At 44.6% G+C, this 15243-nt stretch overlaps 1 protein-coding gene across 1 annotated transcript in view; it reads left to right on the forward strand.

The window, feature by feature from the left end:
• Positions 1 to 11284: 11284 nt before the first annotated feature.
• The window catches only part of FHL1 (four and a half LIM domains 1), a 153727-nt gene continuing 149768 nt past the window's right edge, over positions 11285 to 15243 (forward strand). Inside the window, exon 1 of the mRNA XM_073599220.1 lies at positions 11285 to 11434. The gene's annotated coding sequence lies outside the window, so the exon portion shown is untranslated. The remainder of the gene's footprint in view (positions 11435 to 15243) is intronic.

A 15243-nucleotide genomic window follows, 5' to 3' on the forward strand; every position in this document is an offset into this window, starting at 1 on the left:
TCTCACTAAACGTGGGTTGAGCCCTGTCCTCTGAAGGTAGATCAAATATGTCAGGCATAGGGTCATTATTGGAGTCTAATGGCACTGTGTCATCTAGCAGGCCTGCATCCTCCCCGTCTGCAGGCTCAAGGGAGTGTGTGTGCTCTTGTGAAGCATTCAAGGATGAATCAGCAATACCCAACAGCTTCTGGGTATAGTAAAGCATGTCCCTGAGCTGCTCCTTGGGCTTCGGGGGTTTGTTTAACTTACCCCCTTGCTCAGTTTTTTTGCCTCGTGGTGCTTTAGGAGGCTGTGACTGCCAGGCGCTATCTTGGCCAGCTTGGGGCTCCGTGGCCGCGGCGTCTCCGCGGTTCCCCCGGGTCAGCATCGGCTCGGTTCGGGTAGCCAGTGGGTCAGGATAGGTCAGGGTGTCAGCAGGCAGTATTTGCGGTGAAATCTGGGTGGAATCGATTGAGAGGAAAAGATTTTTCACAGGATCAACAGCGGGAGCTCACATGCCTCATCAGGCCACACCCCAGGCTGTGGTGTTTAAACGATGCTTAATTGGTACTAAGGGGCCCAAAGTGTGGCAAGAAAATATCCCCCACAACATTATACCACTAGCGTGAACCGTTGATACAAGGCACTGAAGGCAGGATGGATCCACTCTTTCATGATGTTTACACCAAATTCTGACCCTACCAGCTGAATGTCGCAGCTGAAATCGAGACTCATCAGACCATGCAACATTTTTCCAATCTTCTATTGTCCAATTTTGGTGAGCCTGTGCGAATTGTAGCCTCAGTTTCCTGTTCTTAGCTGACAGGAGTGGCACTGGAAGTGGTCTTCTGCTGCTGTAGCTTATCTGCTTCAAGGTTCAATGTTTTGTGTGTTCAAAGATGGTATTCTGCATTTTTTGGTTGTAAGGAGTGTTTGAGTTACTGTTGCCTTTCTATCATCTCGAACCAGTCTGCCCATTCTGCTCTGACATCAACAAGGCATTTTCGTCCACATAACTGCTGCTCACTGGATATTATCTTGTTTGGTCCATTCTCTGTAAACCCTAGAGATGGTTGTGTGTGAAAATCCCAGTAGATCAGTAGTTTTTGAAATACTCAGACCAGTCATCTGGCACCAACAACCACGCCGTGTTCAAAGTCACTTAAATCCCCTTTCTGATGCTCGGTTTGAACTTCAGCAAGTTGTCTTCATCGCATCTAAATGCACTGAGTTGCTGCCATGTGATTGGCTGATTAGCACTTTGTGTTACCAAGCAATTGAACAAGTGTACCTAATAAATTGGCTGGTGAGTGTATGTTCTGGATGCATTATTTTCAATTTCAATGGTAATGGTAAAGAGGACAAATAGAGGAGAGTTTGAATCTCCTTAATGGGGAAAAACACAGCAATAAAAAAAAAAAGTTTTGCCTTTATTTATACTTTAAGGGCTCATTTACACTTGCTTCGACTTCAACACACGAGTCTACCGCTTCAACATGCTTTTCTGATGTGTTTTTGATGCTTCGACAATGCTTCGGTGGTGGTTTTTTAAAGCTTTAATGAAGCTTGGCAGATGCCCTGTGTGTGTGTGTTGATATCTAATACCTGCAATTTCTCCAAAACAAACTGAAGCTAAAGCTTAACTGAAGCCTCTCAAAAGCTGCAGGCGCTTCAAGTGAGCTTTGCCAAGACTTCTATGGATGCTTTGAAGCACCACTAAACAACATGGGGTATAATTTTTGAAGCAAAGCAAAAGCAAGGTGTAAACAGGACTGTAAGCTAACCATTTTATTTAGTGACAAGGGGCTTTGACTGCCGTTCAGAGTAGACGAATGACAAAAAAAGTGTTTAGCTTTGATTTGTTAATCTAGATATTTAGTTTCATTAAATTCGGTTGATTCATTGAATTTGTATTTGGGATTCATATTCGTAATTTTTCTAATTTTCTTTGAATTTACTGGGTTTTTTTTCGATTCGAAATGTTCTAATCAATACATTTTGAATTGGTCGAATCGAAAGCTATATATATATATATATATATATATAATTTTTTTTCCATTCGAATGTGGCAAATTGAACAAACAAAATAAAAATCTTCATCAAATGATTACAAGGACTCTTTAAATCACCTTTTGGCTTAAAGAAGTTGTAAACCTCCCTTTGTAAGTTGTACCTATAGCTAAGCCTAGAATAAGGCTTAGCTATAGGTACTGTAACTATATCCTAAATGTGTGCAGTTTAGGAGATATTAACTGTTTACTGTGCCAATGATGTCATCTGTGCATGCGCTTTGAAGGAATGGCAGCCGTGGGAGTGACGTCACACGGCTCTGGTCAGTTACAATGCCGGAGTCCGCAGCCCCAGATGGAAGATGGATGCGGCCTGCAGCGGGGACAATGTGGGCTTTGTTTGTAGGTAAGCGTCACATAATGTGCTAGTATACGATGCATACTAGCATATTATGCCTTTAATTTTCAGGGAATTAAAAAGGAAGAAAAACCCACTAAGGTATTCTTCCTCTTTAACCACTTGACCACTGGGCACTTAAATCCCCTTAATAACCAGACCAATTTTCAGCTTTCAGTGCTCTCACAATTTGAATGACAATTACTCAGTCATGCAACACTGTACCTATATGAAATTTTTGTCCTTTTTTTCACACAAATAGAGCTTTCTTTTGGTGGTATTTAATCACCGCTGAATTCTTTATTTTTTGCTCTATAAAAGAAAAAAGACCGAAAATTCTGTAAAAAAAAAAAAAATGCATTTTTGTTCGTTTGTTATAAAATTTTGCAAAATAATAATTTTTCTTCATATATTTTGGCCAAAATTTATACCGCTACATATCTTTAGTAAAAATAACCCAAATCGGTGTATATTATTTGGTCTTTGTGAAAGTTATAGAGTCCAAAAGCTATGGTGCCAATATCTGAAAATTGATCACACCTGAAGTAATGACGGCCTATCTAATTTCTTGAGACCCTAACATGCCAGAAAAGTACAAATACCCCCCAAATGACCCCTTTTTGGAAAGAAGACATTCCAATGTATTTAGAAAGATGCATGATGAGTTTTTTTTTTTTTTTTCACAAAATTGTCATATTAGCAGGTTTTTTTTTCACACACAGCATAGGCATACCACAAATTACACCCCAAAACACATTCTGCTATTACTCCCGAGTATGGCTATACCACGTGTGAGACTTTTACACAGCGTGGCCACATACAGAGGCCCAACATGCACGGAGCACCTTCAGGCGTTCTAGAGCACCCAGGCCAATGCTGACATTTCTCTCCTACATGTAAAAATCATCATTTATTTGCTAGAAAATTACATAGAACCCTAAAACATTATATTATATATATATATATATATATATATATATATATATATATATATATATATTTTTTTTTTTTTTAGCAAAGTCCATAGAGAATACAATGGTGGTCGTTGCAACTTTTTATCTAGCACTGTATTTGCGCAGCAATTTTTCGAACACGTTTTTTTGGAAAAAAAAACAGTTTTGTGCTTTTAAAAAAAACAAAACAGTAAAGTTAGCAAAAATGTTTTTGCACAATGTGAAAGATGAAGTTATGCCGAGTAAATAGATACCTAACATGTCACCCTTCAAAATTGCACACCCTCGTGGAATGGCGCCAAACTTCGCTACTTAAAAATCCCCATTGGCGACGCTTTAAAATTTTTTACTGGTTACATGTTTTGAGTTAGAGAGGAGGTCTAGGGCCAAAATTATTGCTCTCGCTCTACCGATCGCAGCGATAGCTCACATGTGTGGTTTGAACACCGTTTTCATATGTGGGTGGGACTTGCATATGAGTTCGAGCACACGGGGACAGGAACTCATGTAAACATCCCTTGTAATAGGAATATGGCATGACAGGTCCTCCTTACAGTGAGATATGGGGTCAATAAGACCCCACATCTCACCTCTAGGCTGGAAAGCCTGAAATAAAAAAAAAAAAAACGATCCTAACTGTGATCGTAGCAGTGAGCCGGTAGAAGCACCTGAGGGCGGCAGGAGGGGGTGTCCACTCTCGCCTCCCATAAGAACGATCAAGCAGTGGAACAGCCGCTATGATCATTCTTATGGTGTAGGGAATCGCCGGCTGAAAAAGCTGATATCTGAATGATGCCTGTAGCTACAGACATCATTCAGATATCCCCACACAAAGTCAAGGACGTCGTATGACGGCCAGCGGGCGGGAAGTGGTTAAAACATATTTTTTTTTAACACAAAGTTGTCCATTTATACAATATTTCTAACAGATAGCATGTACATACCAAAAACGACACCCCAAAATAGATTCTCCTACTCCTCCTGAGCAGGGCTGTGTTTTGGCCTAGGCCGCCACTTTGCGGGGGGCGGCAAAAAAAGCCGCCCCCCGCATTAGAGAAAGTCCCCCCACCCGATTCCCGGCTCCCCCGGCCGCCCTCCGCACACATGCAGCCCAAGGCGGCCGCCTTGCTGTAGCGGTGCTGCTGTGTATGGGCGTGCTTGGCAGAGGGTGGAGGGGCGTGTGTATGGGCATGCTTAGCAGAGCTCATGCCCCTCCACCCTCTGCCAAGCACGCCCATACACAGCAGCGCCGCCCACTACAGCAAGGCTGCCGCTGTGGGCTGCATGTGTGCGGGGGGCGGCCGCGGGAGCCGAGAATTGGGAAGACAGGTGGGGGGACTTTCTCTCATGTGGGGGCGGCGTGTGACTCACGCCCCCATAAGCGGGGTGACTAGCGGAGGTGGAGCCTTATGCTCCGCCTACCCTCCTCCGCACTGCTTTCCTTGACTCTTCTCCTCGGCACTGGGGCGGGGTCTGGCAGTGACGTCAGGAGGAGAGAGAGAGAAGCACAAGGGAACCCCCCAGGACAGCAGATAAAGTTATTTAATAAATTATATCAGTGTTATGGGAACAGTCTTGGCATTTGATGGCACAGTGGCTACAATTGATGGGCACAGTGACAACGTTTGAGGGCACAGTGGCTGCGTTTGATGGCACAGTGGCTGCAATTGATGGGCACAGTGGCTGCGTTTGATGGCACAGTGGCTGCAATTGATGGGGCACAGTGGCTGCAATTGATGGGGCACAGTGGCTGCAATTGGTGGGCACAGTGGCTGCATTTGGTAGGCACAGTGGCTGCAATTGATGGGCACAGTGGCTGCATTTGGTGGGCACAGTGGCTGCATTTGGTGGGCACAGTGGCTGCATTTGGTGGGCACAGTGGCTGCAATTGATGGGCACAGTGGCTGCATTTGGTGGGCACAGTGGCTGCATTTGGTGGGCACAGTGGCTGCAATTGATGGGCACAGTGGCTGCATTTGGTGGGCACAGTGGCTGCAATTGATGGGCACAGTGGCTGCGTTTGATGGAATAGTGGCTGCGTTTGATGGGGCACAGTGAGGCTGCAATTGATGTCTTTTTTTCTGAATTTTTTAGTTTGTTTGCACCCCCCCCAAAAAAATTTTGAGCACCAGCCGCTACTGGCATGTGTAAAGTGCTCCATGCATGCTAAAATCTATGCAAACCCTTTAAACAATCCACATTTAGTGAAAGTGCATTAATATGCAGATCATGATATTGCAATAAAGTGCTCCATCAATGCTGAAATCAATGCAAACTCGCTAAAGAGGAGTTCTGCCCCCACCCCATGAAAACATTAAAACTCAGCAGCTACAAATACTGTAGCTGCTGACTTTTAATATTAGGACACTCACCTGTTCAGGGATCCCGTTATGTCGACACCTCAGCCGATTTTCGGATTGGCTCTCGGGTTTTGCCACCATCATTCATGGTAAGAGAAACCAGACGGTTCACTACTGCACGTGTGAGAAGCGCGTTGCACTTTCTGAATGCCCCAGTGGAGGAAGGAGGAGGGGGGCCGAACTTCAGAGGGGGCAGCACAGTCTCCAGGGAGTGGGGAAGGGTACCTGTCAAAAACAGGTACCTGTTCCCTCCTCCCCCCTGAAAAGTGCCAAATGAGCCTAAAGAGGAAGGGGTGTGGTTTACAGATGATAGGGTGAGTCTTAAACAGGAAGGGGTGTGGCCTCGGCAGCAAGGGGTGGGTCATATTTAAATTAGGGGGGGTACATGAGTTTAGTCTGGCCTAGGGCAGCACAAAACCTAAATACACCACTGCTCCTGAGTACGGTGATACCACATGTGTGAGACTTCCACAGCCTGGCCACATACAAAGGCCGAGTATGGCTGAGCATGGCTGCGCATGGCTGAGTATAGCAGGGTATGGCAGAGTATGGCTGGCTCTTACAGGGTATGGCTGGCTCTTGCAGGGTATGGCTGGCTCTTGCAGGGTATGGCTGGCTCTTGCAGGGTATGGCTGGCTCTTGCAGAGTATGGCTGGGTATTGCGGGGTATTGCAGAGTATGGCAGGGCATTGCAGGGGGTGCGCGAGAGCGGGATTCTGGGAGGACGTCATAGTACGCCCTCCCGGAGTTAAGCAAATGCCCTGTAGCCGTCATTCGGCTATGGGCTGGTTGCTAAGTGGTTAATTAAAACAGCATTATTTCGAAATGGTACTCTAATAACACACACAGTCTTTGATTTCAGCAATATGTGTACAGTTAGAATTCTATTTGAATTTCAGTCTGAAATGAAAACAAATTTAATTTCGTTATTCGGAGCAATCGGTAAAATTTGTTTATATTGTAATTCGGGTATTCAGATGTAGCAATAACTCACGGTGGAGCTGCTGGTTTAAAACGGGCTGTTACCGTCACCTTCATTACCTTAATTTCACCAGAACCGGGTCTAGGGTCCCGTTGAGTTTAATACCAGACAATGTAGGCACCGGACACTTGAGTATCTTTTCCAATGCTTTAATAAACGTAATTGAAGGAAGTAGCAGGAAAGAGGTAGAAGAAGAGTTGCAGGGAAGTTCAAACACCTTTTCTTAGTGTAGTATTAGGAATTCTTGTAGATGAATATGCTCTCTCTCTAGAGTTGAATCTTTGCCCGCCTGGATAGGTTTCTCTCACTAACCTACAACCCTTGGCAAAAATTATGGAATCACCAGTCCCTGAGGATGTTCCTTCAGTTGTTTATTGTTGTAGAAAAAAAGCAGATCACAGACATGGCCAAAAACTAAAGGCATTTCAAATGGCAACTTTCTGGCTTTAAGAAACACTAAAAGAAAGAAGAAAAATAATTGTGGTGGCCAGTAACAGTTAGATTTATAGAACAAGCACAGGGAATAAATTATGGAATCACCCTGTAAATTTTCATTACAAACACTAACACCTGTATCAGATTAAATCTGCTTGTTAGTATGTAGGTAAAAAGGAGTGATCACACTTTGGAGAGCTGTTGCAACAAGTGGACTGACATGAAGCATGGCTCCAACACCAGAGATGTCAATTGAAAAAAAGGAGAGGATTATCAAACTCCTTAACCACTAGGCGTCCGCGCTATAGCCGAAAGACGGCTACAGCGCGGACTCCAATTGCTGGGAGGGTGTCCCTGGACGTCGTCCTGTTTACTTCCGCGTTGCGCGCTCCCGCGGGCGCGCATCGGGGAAGTTTTGTGCTGGCCGTGTCCCTTGGACACAGCCAGTCACAGATTGCTGAAAACGGCCAATCATAGCGGCCGTTTTCAGCGCGATCGGCTGTGCCAATGAGAGACGATCTCATATGTAAACATATGAGATCATCTCTCATCGTCGGCTCTTCCTCCTCACACAGAGACAGCGTGTGAGGAAAGAGAGCGAACCGCTGCGGCGGTAAGTGAAAACAAAAAAAAATGAAAAAAAAAAGTGTCCCCACTGCCATCGGTCCCTGCCATCTGTCCTGCCATCTGTCCCTGCTGTCATGTCCCTGCCATCTGTCCCCAGTGCCATCTGTCCCCAGTACCACGTATAAGTGCCATCTGTCATCAGTGCCACATAGTGCCATCTGTCATCAGTGCCACCTGTCAGTGTCACGTGCCATCTGTCATCAGTTTCACGTGTCATCAGTGCCATCTGTCATCAGTGCCACGTATTGGTGCCATCTGTCATCAGTGCCACGTATTAGTGCCATCTTTCATCAGTGCCACGTATTAGTGCCATCTGTCATCAGTGCCATCTGTCATCAGCGCCACGTGTCATCAGTGACACATATTAGTGCCATCTGTCATCAGTGTCACGTATTAGTGCCATCTGTCATCAGTGCCACGTATTAGTGCCATCTGTCATCAGTGCCATGTATTAGTGCCATCTGTCATCAGTGCCACATCAGTGTCACGTATCAGTGCCATCTGTCATCAGTGCCACGTATCAGTGCCATTTGTCATCAATGCCACGTCAGTGTTACATGTCATTGTCCTGGTTCTCCAGGGCCTTCAAAAGTGTAATAGGTAGTCAACAAATTAGATGTGTAATTTATGCTCCTAGAACACATGATGGTGCTCCCTGCATGTTGGGCCTCTCTATGTGGCCAGGCTGTGAAAAAGTCCCACACATGTGGTATCCCCATACTCAGGAGGAGTAGCAGAATGTATTTTGGGGTGTTATCTGTGGTATACACATGCCATGTGAGAGAAATAACCTATTACAATGACAATTTTGTGGGGGAAAAAAAATCTTCATTTTGCAAAGAATTGTGGGAAAAAATGACAACATCAAAAACCTCACCATGCAATTTACTAAATACCTTGGAATGTCTACATTCAAAAAAGGGGCCATTTGGAGGGTATTTGTACTTTCCTGACTTGTTCGGGTCGCAAGAAACGAGATAGGCCGTCAGTACATCAGGTGTGATCAATTTTTTATGATTTGCACCATAACTTGTAGACTCTCTAACTTTCACACGGACCAAATAATATCCACTAATTTGGGTTATTTTTACCAAAGATATGTAGCATTATAAATTGTGGCCAAAATTTATGAAGAAAAATTACTAATTTGCAAAATTTTATCACAGAAACAAAGAAAAATGCATTTTTTTTTTTTAAATTTTCGTTTTTTTTTTCATTTATAGCGCAAAAAATTAAAAGCCCAGAGGTGATCAAATACCACCAAAAGAAAGCTCTATTTGTATGAATAAAAGGACAAAAAAAATTCATTTGGGTACAGTATTACATGACTGAGTAATTGTCATTCAAAGTGTGAGAGCACTGAAAGCTGAAAATTGGTCTGGTCACGAGGGGGGTTTAAGTGCTCAGTTGTCAAGTGGTTAAAGAGGGTAAATCATCACGCAGTGTTGCACAAGATGTTGGTTGTTCACAGTCGACTGTGTCTAAAACATAATACAAACAACATGGGAAGGTGGTTAAAGGCAAGCATACTGGTAGACCAAGGAAGACATCAAAGCGTCAAGACAGAAAACTTAAAGCAATATGCCTTGAAACAGAAATTGTACAACAAAACAAATGAGGAACAAATTGGAGGAAACTGGAGTCAACATCTGTGACCGAACTATAAGAAACCGCCTAAAGGAAATGGGATTTACATACAGAAAAGCTAAAAGAAAGCCATCTCTAACACCTAAACACAAAAAAACAAGGTTACAATGGGCTAAGGAAAGGCAATCATGGACTGTGGATGATTGGATTTCTGTCTTGACGCTTTGATGTCTTCCTTGGTCTACCAGTATGCTTGCCTTTAACCACCTTCCCATGTTGTTTGTATTTGGTCCATGTTTTAGACACAGCCGACTGTGAACAACCAACATCTTGTGCAACACTGCGTGATGATTTACCCTCTTTAAGGAGTTTGATAATCCTCTCCTTTTTTTTCAGTTGACATCTCTGGTGTTGGAGCCATGCTTAATGTCAGTCCACTTGTTGCAACAGCTCTCCAAGGTGTGATCACTCCTTTTTACCTACATACTAACAAGCAGATTTAATCTGATGCAGATGTTAGTGTTTGTAATGAAAATTTACAGGGCGATTCCATAATTTTTTCCTCAAAATTGAATGATTCCATAATTTATTCCCTGTGCTTGTTCTATAAATCTAACTGTTGCCACCACAATTATTTTTCTTGATTTCTTTTAGTGTTTCTTAAAGCCAGAAAGTTGCCATTTGAAATGCCTTTAGTTTTTGGCCATGACTGTGATCTGCTTTTTTTTCTACAACAATAAACAACTGAAGGAACATCCTCAGGGACTGGTGATTCCATAATTTTCGCCAGGGGTTGTAGCAGCCAGTACGTAGCACGAACAAAAGTCTCTGCCACAGACTTGAATGGAATAGAAACCCGTACGATCCTCTGCCACAGGATGTATTGGTTTACGATGAACAGCAAACACAGCACTAGAACCTTTAAGCCGACCCGGCAGTACTATGCGGTAGCATTACTTTAGGATACGTCCTCCAACTGAGTCACCAGGCCCCTCTCCAGACCAGCACTCTGCGTGATCCTTCCATGATGGGTCCTCCCCTGGGATCTTCTCAGTTGTCCAGCTTCTTCACATAGGACAGACAGCTCAGGACCATTCCCTTGCCGCTGTGGTAGGCCCCAGACATACTTCTGGGCCCACCCACATGCTGCAGCAACGTGGGCCTCCCGGTCGGAGGACCACAAGGTAGTACTCCTAGCACATACCTGTCGGCCAGGAGGGCCAGCAGGTGGAACGAAACGAACCCCAAAACATGGCGTCTGCTCCATAAATACCCTCTCCCAGAATGCAACTCGGAGGACCACCTCCACCGAGTTATCTCCGGGACAGAGGAGCACCCATACACTTCAACGTGTTGCCTTTCCAACACCGACCCATGGTGACAACGACACCCACAGGCACAGTGTGAAACTACATGCAACTCAGCCAAGCTGGAATAGAGGCTAAATCTGACAATGTATGAACGGATAACCCACTAAATTCACCTATCAGCAGCAGATTGAAAATCTACCAGTGCTATACAGATATATCCAAATCTCTGAATAACGAAAATTCAGAACAAAACAAACTGCACGTCTAGTTCAGAGAGCTTTAAAAAAAAAATCGTGTCCAAAGCTATGTTTTGAAGCAAGTGTAAACCTTTAGTAAGAAGTATAACTACTGTCTCTTCCTGAAAATACCAATTTTCTGGCATCCATATATCTCCAATGACTTCAGGATTGTCTATTCGTCTTTTCATGCATTCATGTGTGTGAAAGCACAGCAGTCAGAGATACTCAGGCAACTAACATTTTTGTACTGAGGTCAGGAATAGCAGTTTCTATCCACGTTCCTGTAAATAAGCCGACAAAATGAATGTTTACTAGTAAAACTAAACCTCTTGAGATAAGTTTCCCATTTGCCATTCCAGAAAGAATTCCCATTTTGGTATGTGATATATACAGGATGCTCACAAACAATCCAAGCTGGGAACACAGGAGGAAAAAAACACAACCCGAGTCGTGCAGTTCGCGGACCGTCCAGCGGGGGGCGAAGAGAAGGTAAATGTCAGCGGGCGGCTGTGTAATCACTTCATCCATCTGTGAGGAGCGGACGGGACTGTGCACGGTAAGTTGTCTCCTCACACATTACACCCGGGAATCTCCTCTCCTCTCCTCTCCATCTGGTATTAGACAGCCCACTCCAACACTGCACTAACCTTCCTAACCTTCTGCTTGTTTGTAAACTTCTCTGTACAGGACTTGGTGCAATGAATATCTTTTTATTTCCACTGACTGAACTAATGTGCAGTTTGCTGAATTCACGTGTTTTGTGGGATTTATTCATTAAGAAAAGATGTGTTTGGAGCTGAAGCCAGCTATTCACATTGTTCGTGTTCTATTCCTCCAATGCATGCCATGTTTTCCTGAGCTCCTGTAGGATTCCTTGGCTCTGCTCAGGTGTGACTGACTGACTGGCTGGGTGTGCACTGCACTTTGTAATCAGCTGCGAAGGTAAAGCAATATTCACCACTTTACCCCCCTTCCTGACCAGGCCATGTTTCGCAATCCTGCACTGCGTTATTTTAACTGAGGATTGCGCGGTCGTGTCACACTGTATATAAATTACATTTATGTCATTTTTTTCCCCTCATAAATAGTTTTCTTTTGGTGGTATTTAATCACCACTGGGTTTTATAGTTTTTGTGGTATTAAAAAAAAAAAACAAAAAAACAAAAAAAAAAAAGTGACAATTAAAAAAACAAAAAACAATAAAACAATTTTTTTACTTTCTGCTATAAAACATCCCATGAAAAATGTAAAAAAAAAAAAAAAATCAAATGTCTTCATAAATTAGGGCCAACATGTATTCTACTACATAATTTTGGTAAAATATGCACTGTACTAATGATACTGGTTGGGAAGGGGTTAACATCTAGGGCGATCAAAAGGTTAATTGTGTGCCTAGCCTGTGTTTTTGTGTTTACTTTCAGATGCTTTTACTTAGACCTCTTTCACACTGGGGCGGTTTGCAGGCGTTATTGCGCTAAAAATAGCGCCTGCAGACCGCCCCTAAACAGCCTCCGCTGTTTGTTCAGTGTGAAAGCCCGAGGGCTTCCACACTGAAGCGGTGCTCTGGCAGGAGAAGAAAAAATCTCCTGTCAGCCGCTTCTTTGGAGCGGTGAAGGAGCGGTGTATTCACCGCTCCTAAACATTGAAATCAATGGGACAGCGCGGCTATAGCCGCGCTATACGAGGGGTTTTAACCCTTTTTCGGCCGCCAGCGGGGGGTTAAAACCGCACCGCTAGCGGCCGAATACCGCGGTAAAACAGCGCTAAATATAGCGCTGTTTTACCGCCGACGCCCCCTACCACCCCAGTGTGAAAGGGGCCTAAGGGATGTGCTGGATTTTATTCCCTGCTTTGCAGGGAAACAAAATCCAGCACATCCCAGCTGACAGGACAGAGCTCTGCCTTGTCTACATATGCAGAGCTCTGTCTAGTGTGTCACTTGCCGATCAGTGGGTGCCCGCTGGCACCCGCTAATCAGCTTCTGCTATGACAGACGCGCGTGCTGACAGAATCCCACTGTGTATGATCACAGCGGGAGGGGCACATGCATGTGCCCTAAACCTGGAAGCGGAGTGCGATGTACGAGTACATTGCTTTGCCTGTGCGGGCTGCCCGTCCACTGTGCTCTGTGGGCAGTCTGCAAGTGGTTAAACCCGAAAACAAACATTGATTATATTGCAGCTTACCAATTCTTAGATGGGGTGGTAGTATTAGTTTTTCTTATTTAGGCCATCTTTCCTTTTATTTTCACCTGGTGATCTGCCAGCAAGTCTGTTTTTTCAAGACAACAAACTGTCTTGCAGAAAAAGCAGTTTCATAGATAAGACAAACCATTTCACACTGACAGGGCTGCTTACAAAGATCCACTTTTATTTATGTAAAAACTTTACCCCAAATAGGAAAAACTACTGGCTTCAATTTGTTAGTGTATCTAAATCTGCTAGTCCATCTAACACTCCCATCCCCCCAGACTGACAATGCTGCTGTCCAAAGCTGTCTCCTTCATCCAGAGCGAGGGCAATCCAAAGCCCCTTTCACCCTAAAGCCGCGTACACACGGTACGATTGTTGGCCAACCGAGCGTCTGATTTTTGTCAAGAGGGCGTATGCCAGGATCTTGTCTTGCATACTAAGGTTACACAATTGCCGTGCCACAAACGTGAACGTAGTGACGTACTATGAGGAATTTCAGCTCTTGAGCGCCACCCTTTGGGCCCCTTCTGCTTATTTCGTGTTTGCTTTGATTCTGATCATGCGTATTTGTACTTTCGACTTTTGTGTGATGGATTTGTGTACTGACCATACAAAAATCTGACGTCAAACTGTTGTCTGCAGAAAATTTACTAGCCTGTCATCCAACATTTGTTGGCCAAAAGTTGGACAACAGTTGTCAAAAGGAGCGTACTATCGGTAAGATTTTAGGACAACAGTCTGTCAACAGACAATCCCCTGCCAACGATAGCATCGTGTGTATGAGGCTTAAGGGTCTGATCAGGTCTACCTGTCAGTTTTTCAGGCGGACCTGATCAGAACCTCCATTTACCACTATGGACCAGCGGGTGTAAACTGACTTGTGTCCATTTACGCCTGTCTACCTTCAATCTGGTCTGCTAAAAAAAAAAAAAAAAAAAAAAAAAATCAAATAATGGAAGGGGATCCAGACAGCGGAGTCCGTTTACACCCGCCGGTCCATCGAGTAGAGCGGGCTCGATCTGTGTTTAAAATGAGAAAACATCCGCCTACTCCGCTCTGGTCAGCAGGGGATCTATTCCGAGTCCTCTGTGTAAAAGGGGCCTAATACAGGAGGTGTGTAATTGGTCAGATCACCAGGTGACAACAGAGGGAAAAAGCCTAATAAAGAAAACTAATGGAGCCACCACATCCAATGTTTGGTAAACTGCAATATATGACATTTGTGACATTTTTGGGTTTGGGCTTAAAGGGGTTGTAAACCTTCAAGGTTTTTCACCTTAATGCATTCTATGCATTAAGGTGAAAAACCTCCTGTGATGCAGCAGCCCCTCAGAGCCCCCCTTTTACTTACCTGAACCCGATCTTTCCAGCGACGGGGACGAGTACAGCAGCTCCAGCTGGTGTCTCAGGTCCTGATTGGATAAATTGATAGCAGTGCAGCCTATGGCTCCCGCTGCTGTCAGTCAAATCCAATGATGCGGGGGGCGGGGCCGATTCCTGCTGTCTGTCAAAGGACGCAGCAGCAGGACATGGGAGTGCACCCCCATGAGTGGCCCGAGGGAGAGCGGCTCAGGGCACTCGAGAGGAGGAGGAGCCAGGAACACCGCTGAGGGACCCAAGAAGAGGAGGATCGGGGCCACTCTGTGCAAAACCAACTGCACAGAGGAGGTAAGTATGCAATGTGTGTTTGTGTTTTTTTTTTTTTTTTTTTTTTTTTTTTTTTTTTTTTTTTTTTTTTTTTTTTGGGGGGGGGGGGGGTTTGGATTGTGGCAGACAAATCTGACCCCAAGTGACACTTTTTGGGGACCAGTGACATTATTGCAGTGATCATAGCTAAAAAAAATGTACTGATCAAAGTATAAATGACACTGGCAGAGAAGGGGTTAACACTAGGGGGCGATCAAGGGGTTAACTGTGTTCCCTGGGTGTGTTCTAACTGTGTGGGGGATGGACTCGCTGGGACAACATAGATCACTGTTCCTGATCACTGGGAACAGCAGATCTCTATGTTGCCCCTATCAGAACTGGGATCTGCCTTGTTTTACTTTCTGTACTGCCATCGTGGGTGGCCAGTGGACATCGAGTCTGCCGGACCCGCAGCCATGCCCACAGTATCTATTGCATGAAGCGATGAACGGGTACGTCGTTTTGCGCAATAGAGCCGACCTGCCGC

The sequence above is a fragment of the Aquarana catesbeiana genome, linkage group LG09 (genome assembly GCF_042186555.1).
Source record: "Aquarana catesbeiana isolate 2022-GZ linkage group LG09, ASM4218655v1, whole genome shotgun sequence".
Lineage (NCBI taxonomy): Eukaryota > Metazoa > Chordata > Amphibia > Anura > Ranidae > Aquarana > Aquarana catesbeiana.